At 46.3% G+C, this 17,205-nt stretch overlaps 1 long non-coding RNA gene and 1 pseudogene across 1 annotated transcript; one reads left to right on the top strand and one right to left on the bottom strand.

Moving 5' to 3' along the window:
- Positions 1-2,574: 2,574 nt before the first annotated feature.
- On the bottom strand, positions 2,575-4,262 carry LOC127339105 (uncharacterized; annotated as a pseudogene).
- A 12,010-nt stretch (positions 4,263-16,272) lies between these two features.
- On the top strand, positions 16,273-17,205 carry LOC127340836 (uncharacterized). Its single transcript, XR_007874945.2, has 4 exons — positions 16,273-16,347; positions 16,432-16,512; positions 16,898-16,977; positions 17,063-17,205. It is a non-coding gene; the product is annotated as an uncharacterized lncRNA (long non-coding RNA).

Raw genomic sequence — 17,205 nt, 5'->3', positions numbered from 1 at the left:
AGTGCAATAAGATATACTCAGCTGGAGGAGAGAGAATGGGAGAGAGAAAAGAGTGGGCTCTAATGCAAGAGCCAGCTCTAACACGTGCTACTAGGAACTTTGTGAGATTGAAAAAAGTGGGCCATATTTTCATAAAGTAGTACATTTTTCAACTATTGTATATTGTGGTTATAAGTTAGCTATAGATGACATGACAAATTACTATAGCTAGCTGCTAGCTACACTATTGTTCTTGCTCTTAGTGCATTGTCCATCATTTACTCTCACATAGTATCTAGAAGCACGTGCTAGAGGTGGCTCTTGCATAAGAGCTCACTCCTCTTCTCTCTCCTCCTCTCTCTCCTCTAACTAGGCAATAATATATTATTTTAATCCTTATAGCCAGCTGATTAGGACTTATTATACTTGCTCTAAACGGTGGCATGCGGCTACACATCAGATGGAAAGAAAAGGTGGCGAAAAAGTTCAAAAGGCAATTAGAGTTTTCCATATAAATTTGCGGTAAAAAATGGTGTGTTGGTCCATCTTGGCTTCATAGTAGTTCTAATTCTAAGTCCACTGACCATATAATCTACTCATTCGGTTCCAAATTGGTTGTCACATATTTATGAAGATAAATGTGCATGATAAATGTCTGAATATCCTTTCTTGAGATACATTAAAAATTATCTAGATAGATGTGTATTTAGGTAATTGTCCGAATATCCTTTCTTGAGAGAGTAATATAATAAATAGCAACAGGCTCACTGCACTGAATTTCAGCACCTCCACCTTGAGTACCGAGTGTAAAGGTCAAACGCTGATTTTCTCATAGTGCTGGGCAGCTTTTTCTTTTTACTATGACTACGGCTGGCATAAGCCAACCTGACCATGTACCTAAGTTTCCTATTAAGGTTTTTAGCCTCTACAAGATGGTTTGAAATGAACCAGAATACACGGAGAAGAAAAAAAAAAGAAAAAAACCCAACACAACAATCAAGAAGAAAAAGTGGCCACCCCCAAACCCGAGGGGCGGTTAGCCAATGAGAAGAACTCATGGCGACCCAGGCACAGCGAGAAGAGCCCCGAGGACACACAGGAGGGACATCCCAGCTCGAGGCCTCGCTAGAGCAATCGAACGACTTTGATCCACCGAGATCCATCAACGACACTGCACCATCGACGTAATCTAAGGGCAACGCGCATACGAGGCCACATTATGCACCGACACCACCTGCACCGAGGGTGTGGCCGAAAGGTCGCATGCGGCCGAGACGACGCCATGACGCATGTGTGTCACCAGCTGGACTCGAAGGGCATCACAAAGTAGAGATGCACTCATTGAGAACTTGGGCATGGAGCACCCTCAACGCGCCAAAGAGCTCCGACAAGGACCTGACATTGGAGTCCAGCAACCGGCAAGAGAAAACCACCACAACAACTACCATGGCTCACCTCGCATCGTAGGGGAGACCGCACCCATGGCATCCATTTGCAGAACCATAGGGCACACTGGTACAGAAGGAAGCAATGTGCTCCGCCACCGATGGCAGGACAGAGGGGCTCAATACCCAGGCACGACAGAGGGGCTCATTACCTAGCCTAGACGCCCGCCCAGGTGGGAAGCGCGTCGCTACCATGGCCACCGCTGTGAAACCATGGCGCTCGCCAGCCCCAGCGGCACCCCGCTGCATGTTGATGTCTGAGAAAGAGGTGACTTCCCTCGCAACCACGCCACTGGCCACTAGAGGCCGACATGCCGCAAGCAGGCACACCATCGTCCGCACCACACCGAGCAACTAGAGGACTAGCCCACATCCACTGTCGCCGAGACGACAGTACACCGAGGCTTGGAGTTGGGCGCCCTGCCATCGAGGTAGGAGTCGCCGGAATCCACCCAAAGATCTGGGACAAACCAGATCTGGGAGCCACGGTCGCCGCCGACCCGAGCGCCAGCAGCAGCACCTCGAGGCCCACCATGCCGCCGCCCATCACCCGCAGCTCTGCCACCAGTGTACGCTGCCACGCCCCCATGCTAGCATGGCGCCGCCGCTTGACACCGACATCTCGCGTCGTCGCCACCGCCAGCGTGCCCCAGCGACACCGACGAGAGGGGAGGGAGGGGTGAGGGCGCGATGCGGCGGCTAGGGTTTCCTCTGGCCGCTCACTGGAGCGACCCGGGAGGTCACAGAAAGGGTATTGTAGCAACTTGAGTGTTCTTGACACTCATCGGATCCAGTCCAACACCTCGGGATTCCGCACGGCAGGGTCGCTGGAGGGGAGGGGCGGACAAATCAGTTATGTTTCACGCGTCGCTGCGTTTTGCCGCGTCCTGGAACGAACGCGCTAAATATGTCGTGCGTAATGTCGCAATATCGCTCCTGTTAGAGATGCTCAAGCTTGCCAAGAATTTGGGTTCATATATATATATATATATATATAAAGATAAAAAGAAGCCAGAAGACCCCCCCCCCCCCCCCCCCCAAGAAAATAACTCTCGTACTCACCACGTTTCCAAAAGAGTCAGAAGAAAATCACTCATTAAATCACCACGATTCCAAAAGCTAGATTGCAATTCACAAGCAGCAGCACGCATCAAAGGAACTCCTTGCTGGCCCCCTCGTTCAACACCCATCCTTCCATCTCGCGCATCAATTTCGTCTGGATCGACAGCGGTCCCTCTGCAAATTCGCAGTACAGCTCCTCAAGAACCCGAGCGTTGCAGAGCAAGAACCTGGCCAGCGTCCTCTGCGCTCTACCGCCTTGGTAGTGCCACAGGCGGATATGCCTCACCCGGGTCCCCAGGCACGACGGGATCGCCGCCGTCTCGTAATCGACAGTGTCATACTTGTTGTAGTGCAGATGGTGCGCATCGACGAACTTCGACACCTTACGTTTTCGGTGAAGGTATTTGTTATAGCCGGACTTAAGAGGTGCTGGTTCAAAGAATAGGGTCAGGAGCTCAAGGTCAGGGGCTCGCCGGAGAATTGTGCACGTCGTGGCGATGGCAGCGGCAGGGTCGTCGTCGCGCAGCACACGCCCGTTCAACTGGAGGTGCCGGACGGCCGGGAACGCCGGCAGGGCCACGAAGCACGAGCCCAGGCGAGAGGCGCCGAGTTGCAGGCGTTTCGTGGTGGACGCGAACGGCAGCAGGAACGAACCGAGCGCGGCGAGCTCCTCTTCGGACGTGGCCTCCTTCTCGACGCAGACCGCGCATACGTCGATCTTGCACGACTTGATGGATGGTAGTCCGCCGCCGTTGCCGCGAATCGAGAGGAACGAGCTGCCTCGGACGGCACCACGGTACTCGAAGGCGTGCAGCTCCTGCGCGTCAACGGTGACGGTGGCAAGGTTGTGGCAGCACAGGATGATAAGTCGGCGGAGGCAGCTGTTGTCGAGGAGCGACAGCACTTTCACCGTGGCGCAGGCCTCGAGGGTTAGGTCGGCGAGGTGCGGGGATGCGGAGATGAGCCTCTGGACATGCTCCTCCTCGTCGGGGACGTGGGTGAGGTGGAGCGCCTCGAGCGACGGTAGGCTGATGACGGCCGGTGGGGAGAGATTGCAGGAGCCGAGGCGCAGCGATCGTAGCGTCGCGCATGAGAAGAGCCGGCTGTGGACGGTGTACACTGCAGGCGGCCGACGCCAATACGAATCCGTCTCGTCGCTGCTGTCGTCGGTCGAGGCGGCGTCGGCGGTGTCGTCGAGTTCGTCGTCGCTGTAGTCGACCTCCTCGGGGGTAACGTCAGCCTTCCCGCCGTAAACGGCAGTGTCCCCGTCCGAGCCTGCAGCCGGAGCCGCGGGGTGGTAGGCGTAGGGGCGGTGGCAGATGGGAACGCGGCGGACGCGCAGATCGACCTCGAGCTCGGGGGCGGAGTGCTTCACGGCGTAGGTGACCCACTGGTCCACAGAAAGGCGTCGACGCCGCCGTAGCTCTCCATGGAGACGCGGAGGGCGCGCAGCGGCGGGGATGCGGCGCCGGGGGCCGGGCGGCGGCTGCGGGCGAAGAGTGCCGCGGTGACGACGACGGTAAAGGGCAGCGTCGGGTCGGGCTCCCGGAGTTCGTAACTGCGTGAGCGGTGGTCGTACTCGGGGATGGGACCTTCCGGCTCTTCCATGGAGACGGTGTGGACGCTGGCGAGGATGTCCCGCCACCGCGACGAGAGCGTGGTGGCGCGCGCGGCCTCCTTGGTGTCGAGGAAGGAGAGGATGTGGCCGAGCACGCCGTCCCCGAGCCGGCTCAGGCGATCCTCGCGCCCTTGTCCGGCGATCAACGTGTGATCCATCGCGCGATGTGCGATCTCCGGCCGGATCTGGTGTCGCAAGGTTTATGCATGTGTGTAGGGAAATAGGAGAAAGAATCGGTACGGACGTTGCCTTTGAATCAGGATAGGATACGTGTACGGTAGCTAGGAGAAAGAATCGGTACTGTCCTGATTCAAATTAAAGAAAGCAGGTGCGCCCGTGGAGTTGGAGCAGGTGCGCGTCGCGTTGTTGCTGGAGTCAGCCTGGCACCCGATTTTGAAACCAAGGAAAGACCGATGGATCGATCGATCAGGCGTCACCAGCCAGGCTGGCTGGCTTGCAAATGGTGCACATCGCTGGGTTCGTTTGTAAATGGCGGCTCCTCTCGCTCCACTTTGATTGGTTCCGACGAGACCCGGCCGCATTAAGTTGAGTTGCGTTTGGCGGCCAAGTTCAAGGAGGAGGTCCGCACCGCACGTGAGCTGCTTGTCGCGCATCTGGCCAGCGGTGACGGGCGGCTCTTTGCTCGGAGTGTCGCACGGACGGAACGAGCGGGATTTCAAGGAGACTCTTCTTCAGCCGAAAGACAACGAGAAATCGCGCGCAAGAGCTCCAACGCCCGCGGCGACGGCCTCCACCTTCACCCTGCGATATTGGTGGAGGTCACTCATGAGGCTCGGAGCAAGACGGCTCGTATGAACTGTATTGCACTGTAGTTTGTACTTTGCAGATCACTTCTAATCTGAAGTTTTAATGACTAGCTGCTTGAACCAACGACCGCGTTTCGATCAAGAGATACGACCCTAGCTAGAGCCTTCAAAGTTCTCAAGAGGCAAGGAAACTCGGCAAGATGACAAAAGTGCTATACTCCTAGCAGATCATGAGAGGAATTACTGATGCATGCAGCTCGATGGTGCAGTGTCGTTGATGCCTACACAAGAACCTGTGTCATCACATGATTTGCTGCGCCTCGATGGAATTTGTACAAGAGACCTTTCCGAGTCAATCTACCTAAGTTGAAAGATGTCTCCAACAACATGAAAAAGTTCAACGCTGTGCATAACATACATGACACGAGTGCATGCATGGCCATATTGCAGTCTAGTTGTACAAGGGTGAGTAAGTCGTACCCGTGAAACCAAATTTCGAAACCCACCGAACTAGCCCGCCAAGGAAATTTGAGTTTTGAGCCAAATTTTATGGTCCGGATGGCGCGGGAATATTTTGGCCCAAACTAAAATTCGAGCTGGGTCCGCCTGAACCACACACCACCCAACAACCAAAATCCCCTCCCAGCGCCGCATCCTCTCTCCTCCCGTTCCCCATTCCTCCAGCTCCATCGACGGCAGATCCCGGCTAACTCCGGCCAGCCCCTGCCTTGCTGGCCACCATCCCGACACTCCCTCATCCTCCTCTCTCGAATCCAGGCCGCATCACCACCTCAAACCCTAGCCTCCGGCTCTACAGAGGTCAAGTTTCGACCTTTGGGTCCATGGCGGCGGCGCGGCCGCAGGTCGGGGTGAGGCTGTTCGGTGACGATCTTAACGCGCAGACCGCAATGAATCCTCTTTCTTGCCACCCCGCTCAAACCCTAGTCCCGACGGCCAAATCCTATCGCCACCCAAAATCCGGCAACCGAGACCATGTTGGCCACCGTGGAAGGCCAAGGACTGCTGCGAGGATGGCCACGCGAGGAGGAAGGCGCTGCTCGCCGCCGGCCACGCCCGACAAACATGCTGCTGCTACCCCCGTGAGTGAGGTCCCGGCCTCTTCCCAGCTACTCCAACAATTCTTGCAAAATTTCGTCACTTTTTACCTGCTGCAATATGCGTGTGTAGGACTTCAACGTGCTCTCAATTGTTTCTGCTGCTGCTTATGAATCGTCAGTGCTGAATCCTGTATCATTTTCAGGTTCAAATCGTATTTGGGCACCAAGCTGCTGCTTATGGAACCAAGCTGGGTGGTACCTGGTGGCGATGGCCAGCCAGGTGAGGAGGAGGCGGACTTCATCGGTGACATCTGCAGGGCCGCGTGGAGGCGCTACAATCGCTGCTGATTGACGGCATCTATTCACTAGGTCTCCCTAAAGAGAAACCCACTGACGGGGAGGTTGCCACCGCCACAAACAAATCCTATGTTGCCATGCGTATTTGGGTTCAACTGTATGTGTCTTGCTCTCACAGTTATGAATGAAGGAAATGAAGAGTTCCATGATGCGCTGTTGTCTTTTTCTTCCAAAACTCCACTTGTGCTTTCAGGCTCCTTTTTTCTGCATGCTTATAATTGTTCTGCTTTTCTTCTTAACTGTATAATCTGTTGTGTGCATAGTGTGTGGATGTCTTAGAGTTAGTCCTGATGGTTTGATTCGGAATAGGTATTATGGAGCGCATGCTTATATTCTTTACTCATTTTAGGCTTAGGAATAAGATGATCAGAATAACATCTGGCTTTATTAATTAAACGATCTGATTGGTATGCTATGATTTTCTTTGTGACTCTAGTTTAACCGTGATATTCTCTGATTTATATTGCTACCCTCAGATTTCTTGTGATACACTATTATTTTCCTAATATTTTTATGTTCATGCTTTGCCTGCAATGGATATATGCTCTGTCCTTCTCATTTGCACTTTATTGGCCACAAATTCTTGCTCACATGGTTACACATGCTGGCTTCCACTAATTACTCTCATTGCTCACATTTGTCAGGTGTGCCATTGACGTGACAAGGATGCTGAACTGCTGCTTGTCGCCTACAGCATCCGCGTTGAAGGCCTCCTGAAGCACTTGCATGTGCTCACTGATCCAACCTGGCACAACTCTGACGTGCCAATGACTTGCAGCTGGTGAGACCTCACTCCTTCATGCATTATTGCTACTAAAATTCATTTCTTTTACCTGGCTGAATCCGCACCTGCTGCAAAGCATGCTATGTTTGGATGCATATCTCTGTCAGATTTTCTTTCATTCGTTTGCTGTACATTTTTCAGATTCAAATCATATCAGAGGAAGAGAATGAGAGACTCAATGGCATTGCAAGAGGAGGTCTACGGTGGCCGCCAATCAGCTACGAGGTCTTCATCCCTAAAGAGCATCTGACCTACCCTGCTGATTTTTTTGCTGCTTATGCATCGACAGTGCTGACAAATTCTATTGTTTTTAAGTTCAATGAATATCGGAGCTGAAAAAAAGGCATGAAGCTGGGGAACTAGGAGGCAGTGTGGGAGGGGAACCAGGACGAGCTGGTGTCATCTCCGACACCCACAAGTGTGGCGATGATGTGATCTGGTGGTACCATAACTTGGAACCATGGAGATTCTTTGCGGTGATGAGGTGCTGATTTTTTATTGCTTAGATATCCATTTGGATGGAATGTGTACTCATCTCCATATTATAGTTAGTCCTGATGGTTTGATTACGAATTGGTATTATGGAGTGCTTGCTTATTTTCTGTGACTCATGTATGGCATAAGAATAAGATGATAAGATAAATGGATGATTTTGCTTTATTAATTGAATGATCTGATTTTTATCTCATGATTTGCTTTGTGGCTCTTTCCTTCGATCTTGTACTTTGTTCTGTATTCTGTATTTTTCATGTCTGATTGGTGATGGCATGCATGGCTGAGCCATTTCTTTGTTGAATTTGTCAAAATTTTGCCTGAAATCGCATCTTTCTATTTCAGGATATTGGCGCCAAGGCTTTGTTGGGTGGTGGAGGCCAAGAGGCAAATAGTCACCTACAGCAGCCGGTTAGTCTCCACCTAACCCCCCTTGGTGCATTTTTAATGTGCTACATTGGTGTATATTGTAGTATCCGTAGAATATGGTCGTCAATGGCTGGTAAACTATTAGTCATGACTAATCCATATGTTCAAACCTTGTTATGGAGTGGTTGCTTAATTTCCTCGCTCTCTTTATGCTTACTTGTAAGATGATAAGAACACAGGATTGCCATTATTGTGCTGTGAGTAAATTGATATCATTAATCCATTTCTGGTTCGCTTATGCTCAAGCATTTTCTAGTTGTGCAACCTCAATTACTTTCTTTCTGAATGTCATGGTCATTTTTGTCTCGCTTTTGGCAGCTCAGTGTAGAAGCATTTTAACGTCATTTATTAGCTGTACAATGTCAGTTTACTTTGTTTATGAATGTCATGGTCATCTAAATCATGCTGATGCTAACCGTTGTGTTTTCTACAAGTTTGCGTGTTCTGTAGATTTGTGAAAGTTGATGTCATGTTCTCTACCTTTGTAGAAGTTGACATCCATGCTTCACTCACAGGATGACGGTATAGCCCAAGGGGGTGGTGGGTTCACGGCCGACAATGATCCTGCTTGGATGATGCCAGGCAGGAGAATGGCTATGCTTGGAAGGTGTCCCCTGCTGCCTTATTCTTAGTTAAATCGCTTCAGCTTTGTACGGTGGCACCTCAATGGCTAGTCATTATTCTCAGATAAATTTCTTTACCGGTTAGGCCATAATGGGCTAACAATGGATTTTCTTTTCTACGCTTTGATATTGGAAAAAATGGATGGTCTCCTATTTTGTGAGGTGCTTGGATTTCCTTACATGGTCTTGTCTTTTGGTTAAGCTTTTGTGTGGCCCTGAATCAGTTATAATTTTTTTGGTACTATCTACTTATCCTCGTAAGGTCTCTCGATGCTCCCTATTTTCGTCTGTCTTTTATTTTGGTACATGCCAAGTAGCTATTTGGCTGGCCTGGGCCTATGGACTGATTCCACATTGTAGGCTTGATGATTTGAATGAAAGGGCCTTATTGCTATGTGGTTGGGCTGGCGTTGTAAAATCGACACTCTTTTTGCATCTTGGAATAACATAGTTTAGTTGGATTCCAACATGAAAACTAGCCCTCAATTCTTCTTTAAAGTGTTGCCTTTGTTGTTGCTTAACTAATTATTAAGATTTCATACTTCTTGAATTCTTCCTTCATTATATATGTTTGCTACAGTGAACCGATGCTCCATCGTGCATGACACCGTGGTCTTTGGGTATGTGTTATCTTGTACATTGTGAAGCCACTTACTAGCAATGGAAATTGCTGCATTTTTCTGTTTCCACCTGGTGTTCATCAAGTAGGTGTACAACTGATTAGTCGTTGTCACGTACATGGAGTAACAATATATGCATAAAACAGCAGTGTTCGCTTGTAAAGTCTCGCGCCATTTAGTTTCTTCAATATGATGTAATTGTTACCTACTGAACATTCCTTGTACCTGTGTTGATCTGTGGCCAGACCTCGTTCATCTTGTTTGTGTGTCGAGTAGTAACTTTTTGTGCCGTATGTGACTCTTTCTTTGTTTGTTGTTGTTCAGTTGATTGATGATGAGCTGAGCTTCTTTGACTAGTGATGTGATGCTGCAGCGGTACATGGAGATAAGCTTCTTCTGTGGTGCTTCTGAAGGTGTTCCTTGATGCGGCAGCAGCAACAGCAAGAGAGAAGTAGAGCTGATGGCCCGTGATGGTTTTTTGTATTTAATCAAGTGATGGTGCTCTTGTAGTGTTGTGGACTTGTGGTCTTAAATTTGCTGCTAGCTGTGTGGTTCTCTTGTAACATTAGTTATTTTTAACTTGCAGTTTTCGTAGGTTAAACTTGTGGGTCGAATTACAAGAGTGATGCTTTTGTCACTTCTTATTATCATATATTTATTGTCTGATCAGAATGTCCAAGGAATGAAGGAAGTATCATGGTCATGCTATTTTCCCCAAAAACCATGCATATATTGCCACTGCCAGGAAAGGCACATAGAAGTATTTTTCATTCTTTTGCAAAACTTTAAATTTTGATTTTTATTTCTCTTGCAAAAATTTCGAGAGCTGGCGGCTTAAATGAGAATATATGCACTCAAAATTCCTGCAATGGTTAAGCTTTTGCATGCATCTTGTCAAAGTTGCCCTCCACATGAGCGGGAAAAATTACATCGCTGTCTGATCGCATTGATTGACCATTGCATGTACAGTCAGGACTAAATGCCACAACTTTTACGTATGAGCTCCTTTGTTGACAATTATGGACTCGTTAGAAAGATAAACGTGGTATCTACAACAGAAGAAGTGAAAATGTCGGATATCCATTCAAATTAAATATAGCATACAAATAAATATGTTTGCTTAGATTGTTTTCAAATTAAAATACAACAAACAATAAAACAACTAAACAAATGTAATAAATGGGGCTAGATCAATATTTCAAAAAAAAAAAGGGGCTAGATCAAGGTGCCGTGACATTTGCTGATAATCTTTTGATCCTCCACATATGCTCAATGAGATCATTTTGAAGTTGCTCGTGAATGTTGTTGTCTCCCGCACTTCTCCACGCGTGCAACCATTGCACGAGGGCGTGCAAAATCGCACGATAACGGGACAGACCCGCTGGGAACTGCCGATCCAGGCATTCCTCTAGGGCCTGTCCTAGGGGTGCTTTGAGAACCGGTTGAGCCAGAACACAGAGGGCTTCCAGGCAACCAAACGGGTCGATTTCTTCTAGAACGATCCGAGCTAGGGGGCTCACAGCCTACCAAACACGCCCTTTGTACTACTGCTTCGACAGTTTCCGCGGGACGCAGGGAGTATTTCTTTTTGTCCTTCCCGATGGTAGTCGCCGCCGGCATCTGGACTTGTGGTTCTCTATTATTCCGGTGAGCGCACCTTTTTGCTCTCGTTGTTCTTGTCTTGGTCGTGGCCGATGCCGCCATGATTACATGTGTCGGATGAACTCATTGCTTCTGTTTGTGACAGATTTTCTCAACATTGCAACGGAAGTGTATATGTATGCAAAGCTTGTTCATTTGTTCCATAGGAATTACGGTAGCTCGTTAATCCATCAGATTCGTCGTACCAAGGTATTCAGCTCTATCAGACTTGTCAGGCTGAATACAACAATGCTGAAGAAGCCAAGCCATATATTATTGCGGGTGTTGTTTTGTTTTGGGCTGGGGCTTGGCATAGGGCGCGGGGGCTGATGTTGATTAGCGTGGTGGGCTCAGATAAAAATTAACGTTGTGGAGAAGCATCGTACATGGATCGTACGCAAATCGTCGTGTGTGGAGCTATTCCGTTGCAAATATTAAATTTCACTACCAACAGGAACTAACAACATAGGATACGAAAAAAACCATGTGAACATGTTGATGTGCCTTAGTTGTCAGCACTACTACATTGCAATATGCATATACATTATCAAGCTAATTTTATTACAAGTGATAAAAAATGAATTATATTTTTGATTTTCTGAATCTAATGTATACATCCCATGAATTATATAGCCATGAAAATATAATACTTTGTTTGGGAAGTCAAACGAACGATTCACTACAAGTGGTTCTACTAATATGTGATCCAAATTCACTTACATAAATCAGGTTTACACTAAAGGTATTATTGCCTGGTCTAATTTTCACCTATGGTAGTGCCTGATAGTCTGTTAATATAATTAAAATGAAGTGGACCTTGGAGATTTCAACAATCTAGAGATGGAAGTACTCTTGTACATTGATTTACAAGGATCAATTTCAGCAGTTTTAAAAGCCAAGTCAAACACAACATGCATATATACTTTATTTTAATAGGTCACAAGAACATGACAAAACCAAAAAAATAAAAGGCCACCTTGTTTCAAGAGTTGGGCCGGTAGCCTCGAAATGGGAGTTTTGCATTATAAGTCTAGAATCTTCCTAAGAAAGAGTCAATTCAAAGTTATGTATTGAATTTTCTCTTTACTACCCTTATGTAGCCATAGTTGGACCTCATGCAAAAGTGAAGGCTTTCTTTCCATTCCTTGCGATTTTTCACGAGCAACCGCGATACGTGCGTCCCACGACATCTACCCCTATCTTATCATCGGAAGTGGTCATTTAATGTGATTTTACAAAACTCGTACTCGTGTGATTTCATGTGTCTCCCTGTTTGGTAGGCCACACGATGTCTATCTGTAGCTTTTCATGTGATTTTTCACTTTTTGTGTGATAACCTAAATTTTATGGTTACAAATTAATTTAAGTAAAAATATAATTAACATCTAATTGTTTTGTTTTCCTAATTTCTGGGTTTTAAACTGGTTTTTTTTATACGTGCATGCAACAAAACTATAGAAGTTAGTCTAAATGAAAAAGCTAATTAACCTGACTTGCTTTCGACTGGTCACTAACTAGTTCCAATGCATCTGCCATAATGGAGGCTAGAAGATCCAAGTTTTCTACGTGAGTGCATGCATGGTGATCATTTGCTCAATCTGAAGGGATGTCGGCCAGCAGTTGTTTCACTCGAAAGGTCAAGGTCTAGATCATAGGGTCAAAGGTCATTGCGGCTGGGATTTTTCTCTATTCTTCAAACGGTGCTCAAGTCTAAACATCAGCGTTGCTAGCTGCTACAGCTGCATGCATCGACCTAGAGCAAGGGCGAAGAAGAGAGTGAGACCACTAGTGCATGGTGGCACAAACACACACTCCAACACAGAAAGAGTTGATCCATAGGCTGTGAAAGAAAGCCGAGTAGTATAGAATACACACATATATTTCTGTAAGGTGTGTTTGAGCAATGAGGGTGTTAATCTCGCTATCGGGGCAACTATTTACTCTGCTATAGCCTACTATGCAAGTAGATGCTCTGCTAACTCATAAGTTCTACTTCACTTGTATATGACGATTCGCCTGATCCTCTTATATCTTACTAGATATTGGTGCATGTGATCCTTATTATGGAGTTGTTGGTGATATCTTGATTCATCTGTATTGGTGACATGACTGCAACTATAATGTATCGGTCACAATGCAGGTATATATGACTATTTGAGTTCTCCAACAGGAACGACGCTTGGTCCGAAGAGGGTATCAGCGATGGATCCTTTGGAGCGGTCCATACTAGTAAGTCAAGTTTGTCGTGTCTCGGCGGGCTAACCCGCTCTACTTTTCTAGAGTCTGTGTGGTTCTAGTTGAGGTTGTCAATGTCGGAGTACCACTCTTAAGGTAAAAGTGTGAATTTCACTCATCTGACTCCCAAGTAGGGAAACTTGCTGGTCATATGTGATACCGATACAAAGTTGTTTACCATCTTTAATTCCATTTCCTTTGGTATTTTTTTCATCCATTAAAATCCATTTTTGTTATTCTTAGTTTATCCTTTTTATGATACTTTGTTCATTTCAGCTCGATACAGTAATTCATTGTTTTTTTTTTACCGGATTACCGTAGGGGAAGCCCCTACGGTGTAGATTTTATATTAACCAACAAACACAAGTACAGACTACAAGAACAATAATTCATTGTTACTGCATTTCAATCCTAATTTCTCCTTTATTGATTACTAAAGTGCCCACTTGTTGAGTATGATTTATTATACTAACCCTCACTTCCTCCAGTTATTTTTAGATGCATTTGACACTAACATAAGCATGTAAGGAAGATGTCGTCATCCAAGGAATAGGCTCGATCAATGAGTTGGGAAGCGTCTTAGAGAATTAATTTTTTTGATAATGTAACTGTATTAAAAGCTTGTCAAATAAGTAAATAAGCATATTGAGATCCACTATGATCGTTTATGCATGCTCTTTTATGCCTTACCCCGGCTGCTCCTCCTCGGCATACCCTCAACCGTCATTTGGACCAAACTGGCCATGGTAGTAGTCTCCTATGCCTACCCCGACTGTTCCTCCACCTTTGCCGCGGCGTTGGCACCAAACTATCCGTGGGATATGCCGGTGATTGTGGACCTCATCAAGGATGAAGACGACGAGCAGTAGAGTCGACTAGGGTTTGGTCCGCTTTAGTTCGAATTTATTTCTCACTTTTAACTATGTAAATTATGTTTCAATAAAGTTTGTCATTTTTTTGCATATCGGGTCACTCGGCTGCCCCTGACCTAGATAGACAAGAGGCACGACATGACCGATTTTTTATCGGCCGCCCCAATCCAAATGAACTAAATCGAACACTTTTGATGCATATTTTATCGTTGGAGATGACCTAGTGCAATCTTGAGCATCCTCTTGTTATATTTTACAAGCTAGCCAACTAGGTTGGCCATATATCTTCTGTACCTACGCAGTTAGATAGCTAGTAGTACTTGGCCGGCCGGTCATCTTGTCGACATAGTGTAGAGGTACTTCAGCATTTCCTATCCAGCGAGCGAGGCCAGCTAGCTCAGATGTTGATACATCGCTTCATCTCGCATGCATTTTCAATAACCGGTGTTCTCCTACGACAGTTCATCGCCGGTGACCATCGTCAGAGAGCTAGTAGATGGGATTACCTCAGCCTGAAAAGAAAATGGACAAATCGAAATAATTCCGGGATAGATACGCACAGAAGTGGGCTGGCCAGAAATTAATTATAAGCCATCCAATTATCTTCAAGGATCTAATCGTACTTTATGTTTCCATGCATGCAAACAATTTCTCCGCGACTTAAGCAATTCAATTAAGGCAAATCAATTAAGATACACAGCTATGTGCATGCCGCGGCCTCCTCGATTCCTTCTCCCCGAAACCTAGCGGCATCCCTGATCCTTGACTCCCCGATCCGATGACGGCCCCTGCACCTCACAGTCGGCACGCGGATCGTGCTTCCATCCGTCGCCTCTCCGCGTTCTCCGCACCTTCTTCCTTCCCGCAGCTGCCCGTCACCCCTCTCTATAAATCTCCTACACGCTCTTCATCCTACAATTTCGCATCATTCCTTCTCCACAAAGTCACCATCATCGTCACAGTATGAATCCCATGTAGTTGATCGTTGCCGGCGAGACAGTCCGGCGTGGGCTGGACAGTACAGTCAGCCATGGCATGCTCGTTCCTGGCGGTCACTATGCTGGCTAGCGTTGTGCCACACATATATGTTTTTTTCGGTTTTAATTGGGCAACACCTTGTGGTGCAGTGGTGGAGATGGTGCTGCAGAAATGTTGGAGGTGGAAACCAAGATGTATGTATGTACTTGTCATCTCCTTCAATTTTGAAACTCATACGGTCGGGCGAGATGCACAAATAACTGCTAACTGAACATTTATCTCTGAACTTTGTAACTCTGTAACCTGCAGGTTGTCTCTGCTATGCACAAAAATCTACTGCGCCAATGTCCAACCGAGAGAGCAGAGAGGTCCACCGGCCCATTGAAAACCCTAGCCCGCTGCTGCCTCCTCGACACACTGCGAGGAGAGCCTCCTCGGAGGAGGGGACAGCCGCATCTGCCGCTGATATTCGACGGCCGGCATTTTCCCTGGTGTCTGGCCGTGAATGTTTAGGGTCCAATGGCTGGGTGGGGCGCTTCTACATAGTGCAGGAGGTCGAGCTGATTGCCCACAAGGGCCACAAGCCCACAATGGTGACCTCGACTCTACCATCTAGGATTCTAGGAACTCTCCAACATCGGCATCAAGGTACTGACTTTAGTGTTACTCAACTTGATTGATATCCGATGGAGAAACTCTGTTTGGTTTTTTCTTTGGCCGTCAAGGTTTTACTTTATTTCTTCCCAATTATCTTGCTTGGACATTCTGTGGTTTAGTGCCCTGGTACCTACTCCCATAATTATGTAATTTTGGTTATCATCGAGCTGATATCTGTAGTTTCATTGCTGGAGCTCAGTGAATTCCTTATGCAGTAATTAATTAATGGAGCAACATAACATATATTGCAGCAGAAAATGGCATATGTTTCTAAAAAGATTACATTTTAGAAAATGTCATATGTATAAGATTAACTCTGCGTATGTCATGGACAACATATATTTTCTCGTTGCTGGATTTTCAGCTCATTAATGGATCTATTATCAAATCCATAATTTCACACATGGATACAGCTGACCCCAACTTCCATGCTACTAATTTAAGTGTGGTCGAATTGATTATTGGCCGAGGTATATGATGTTTGGTTTTACTTTGATCATCGGCAGTAGGTGTATTTACTGCAGTTAACTCTTTAATTTAGATGCAGAACACACTATTTAGCACCGCTGATTATTTTTGTTGTCTTAGACCGTTTGTGTGCATAGAGAAGTTTATGTCATGAAGATATAATCCAGTCCCTTTTGATATATTTTTCAGGGTTGAGCAGATAATTGGAAGAACCATATTTTCTCAATGCAAGCAACCTGGGAATAACCTTGAGATCTGCAAGGTTACATCCTTGTGAAATCTTTCTCCATTGAAATTCTTGGCATCTTGTCCTTTTTATTTCTAATTTGTTGTTTTATGTTTTCAGGTGTGAGTAGGAACTGAGGCTCCACTCTTAGAGCAACACTCACGTGTTGAGCTTTTGGTTGTCCTTATTTGTAAGGGGCAGGTAGTCTCACCAAGGTCCTTTAAGTAGTATTTATATATGCCCTTGATTTAAAGAACTTGATCACAATAAATTATGGATATTGTAGAATAGCTTCTTATTTTTGGGGAACTTTTATGGAAGGATGATATCTTCCTTACATATCTAAGCATTACAACATAGTATGGATTTTGTCCGTGCCTATTTTGAAGTAAATTTTCAGGGCTATTCTCTTTTGTGCCATATCTAACCATATTTTTGTTGCTACAAAAGTTTTATATTCTTGAAATTTGGCTCATATATCTGTACCGTCATTTTGGTTTTCACTCTAAAATTTTCTGAAATCTCCAATGTGTATAGCACAAGCAAGTTCCATGTAACATGTCTTAACATACTGCCATTATTACAGACCTACCATTACATCAGGAAATCGGGATGCCATCAGTTTCTCCTATCATAACTGAGGTGCTTGCTATCAAAGTTATTAGTGTGAGTAGAATAAGTGGAGAATGTCAGTTTGTCTCTATTCCTTAAAATCACATATAGCACAACCTGAAGCTTTTATTATCTGAAGGGAAACATTGCCGACTGGATGAAGAAGGAAGGGGAAAAAGTCTCACTAGGTGTAGAAGGTCGAGCTGCTCGTCCTCATGGTGCACCATAGCTACCTCGCTGCTGCCATCCAGGACCTGTCAACATCGGCATCACAAGGTACTG

The sequence above is a fragment of the Lolium perenne genome, chromosome 3, assembly GCF_019359855.2.
Source record: "Lolium perenne isolate Kyuss_39 chromosome 3, Kyuss_2.0, whole genome shotgun sequence".
In the NCBI taxonomy this organism is placed as follows: domain Eukaryota; kingdom Viridiplantae; phylum Streptophyta; class Magnoliopsida; order Poales; family Poaceae; genus Lolium; species Lolium perenne.
Note: the sequence above shows the minus strand (reverse complement) of the source record. Positions and strands in the feature narration are given on the sequence as shown.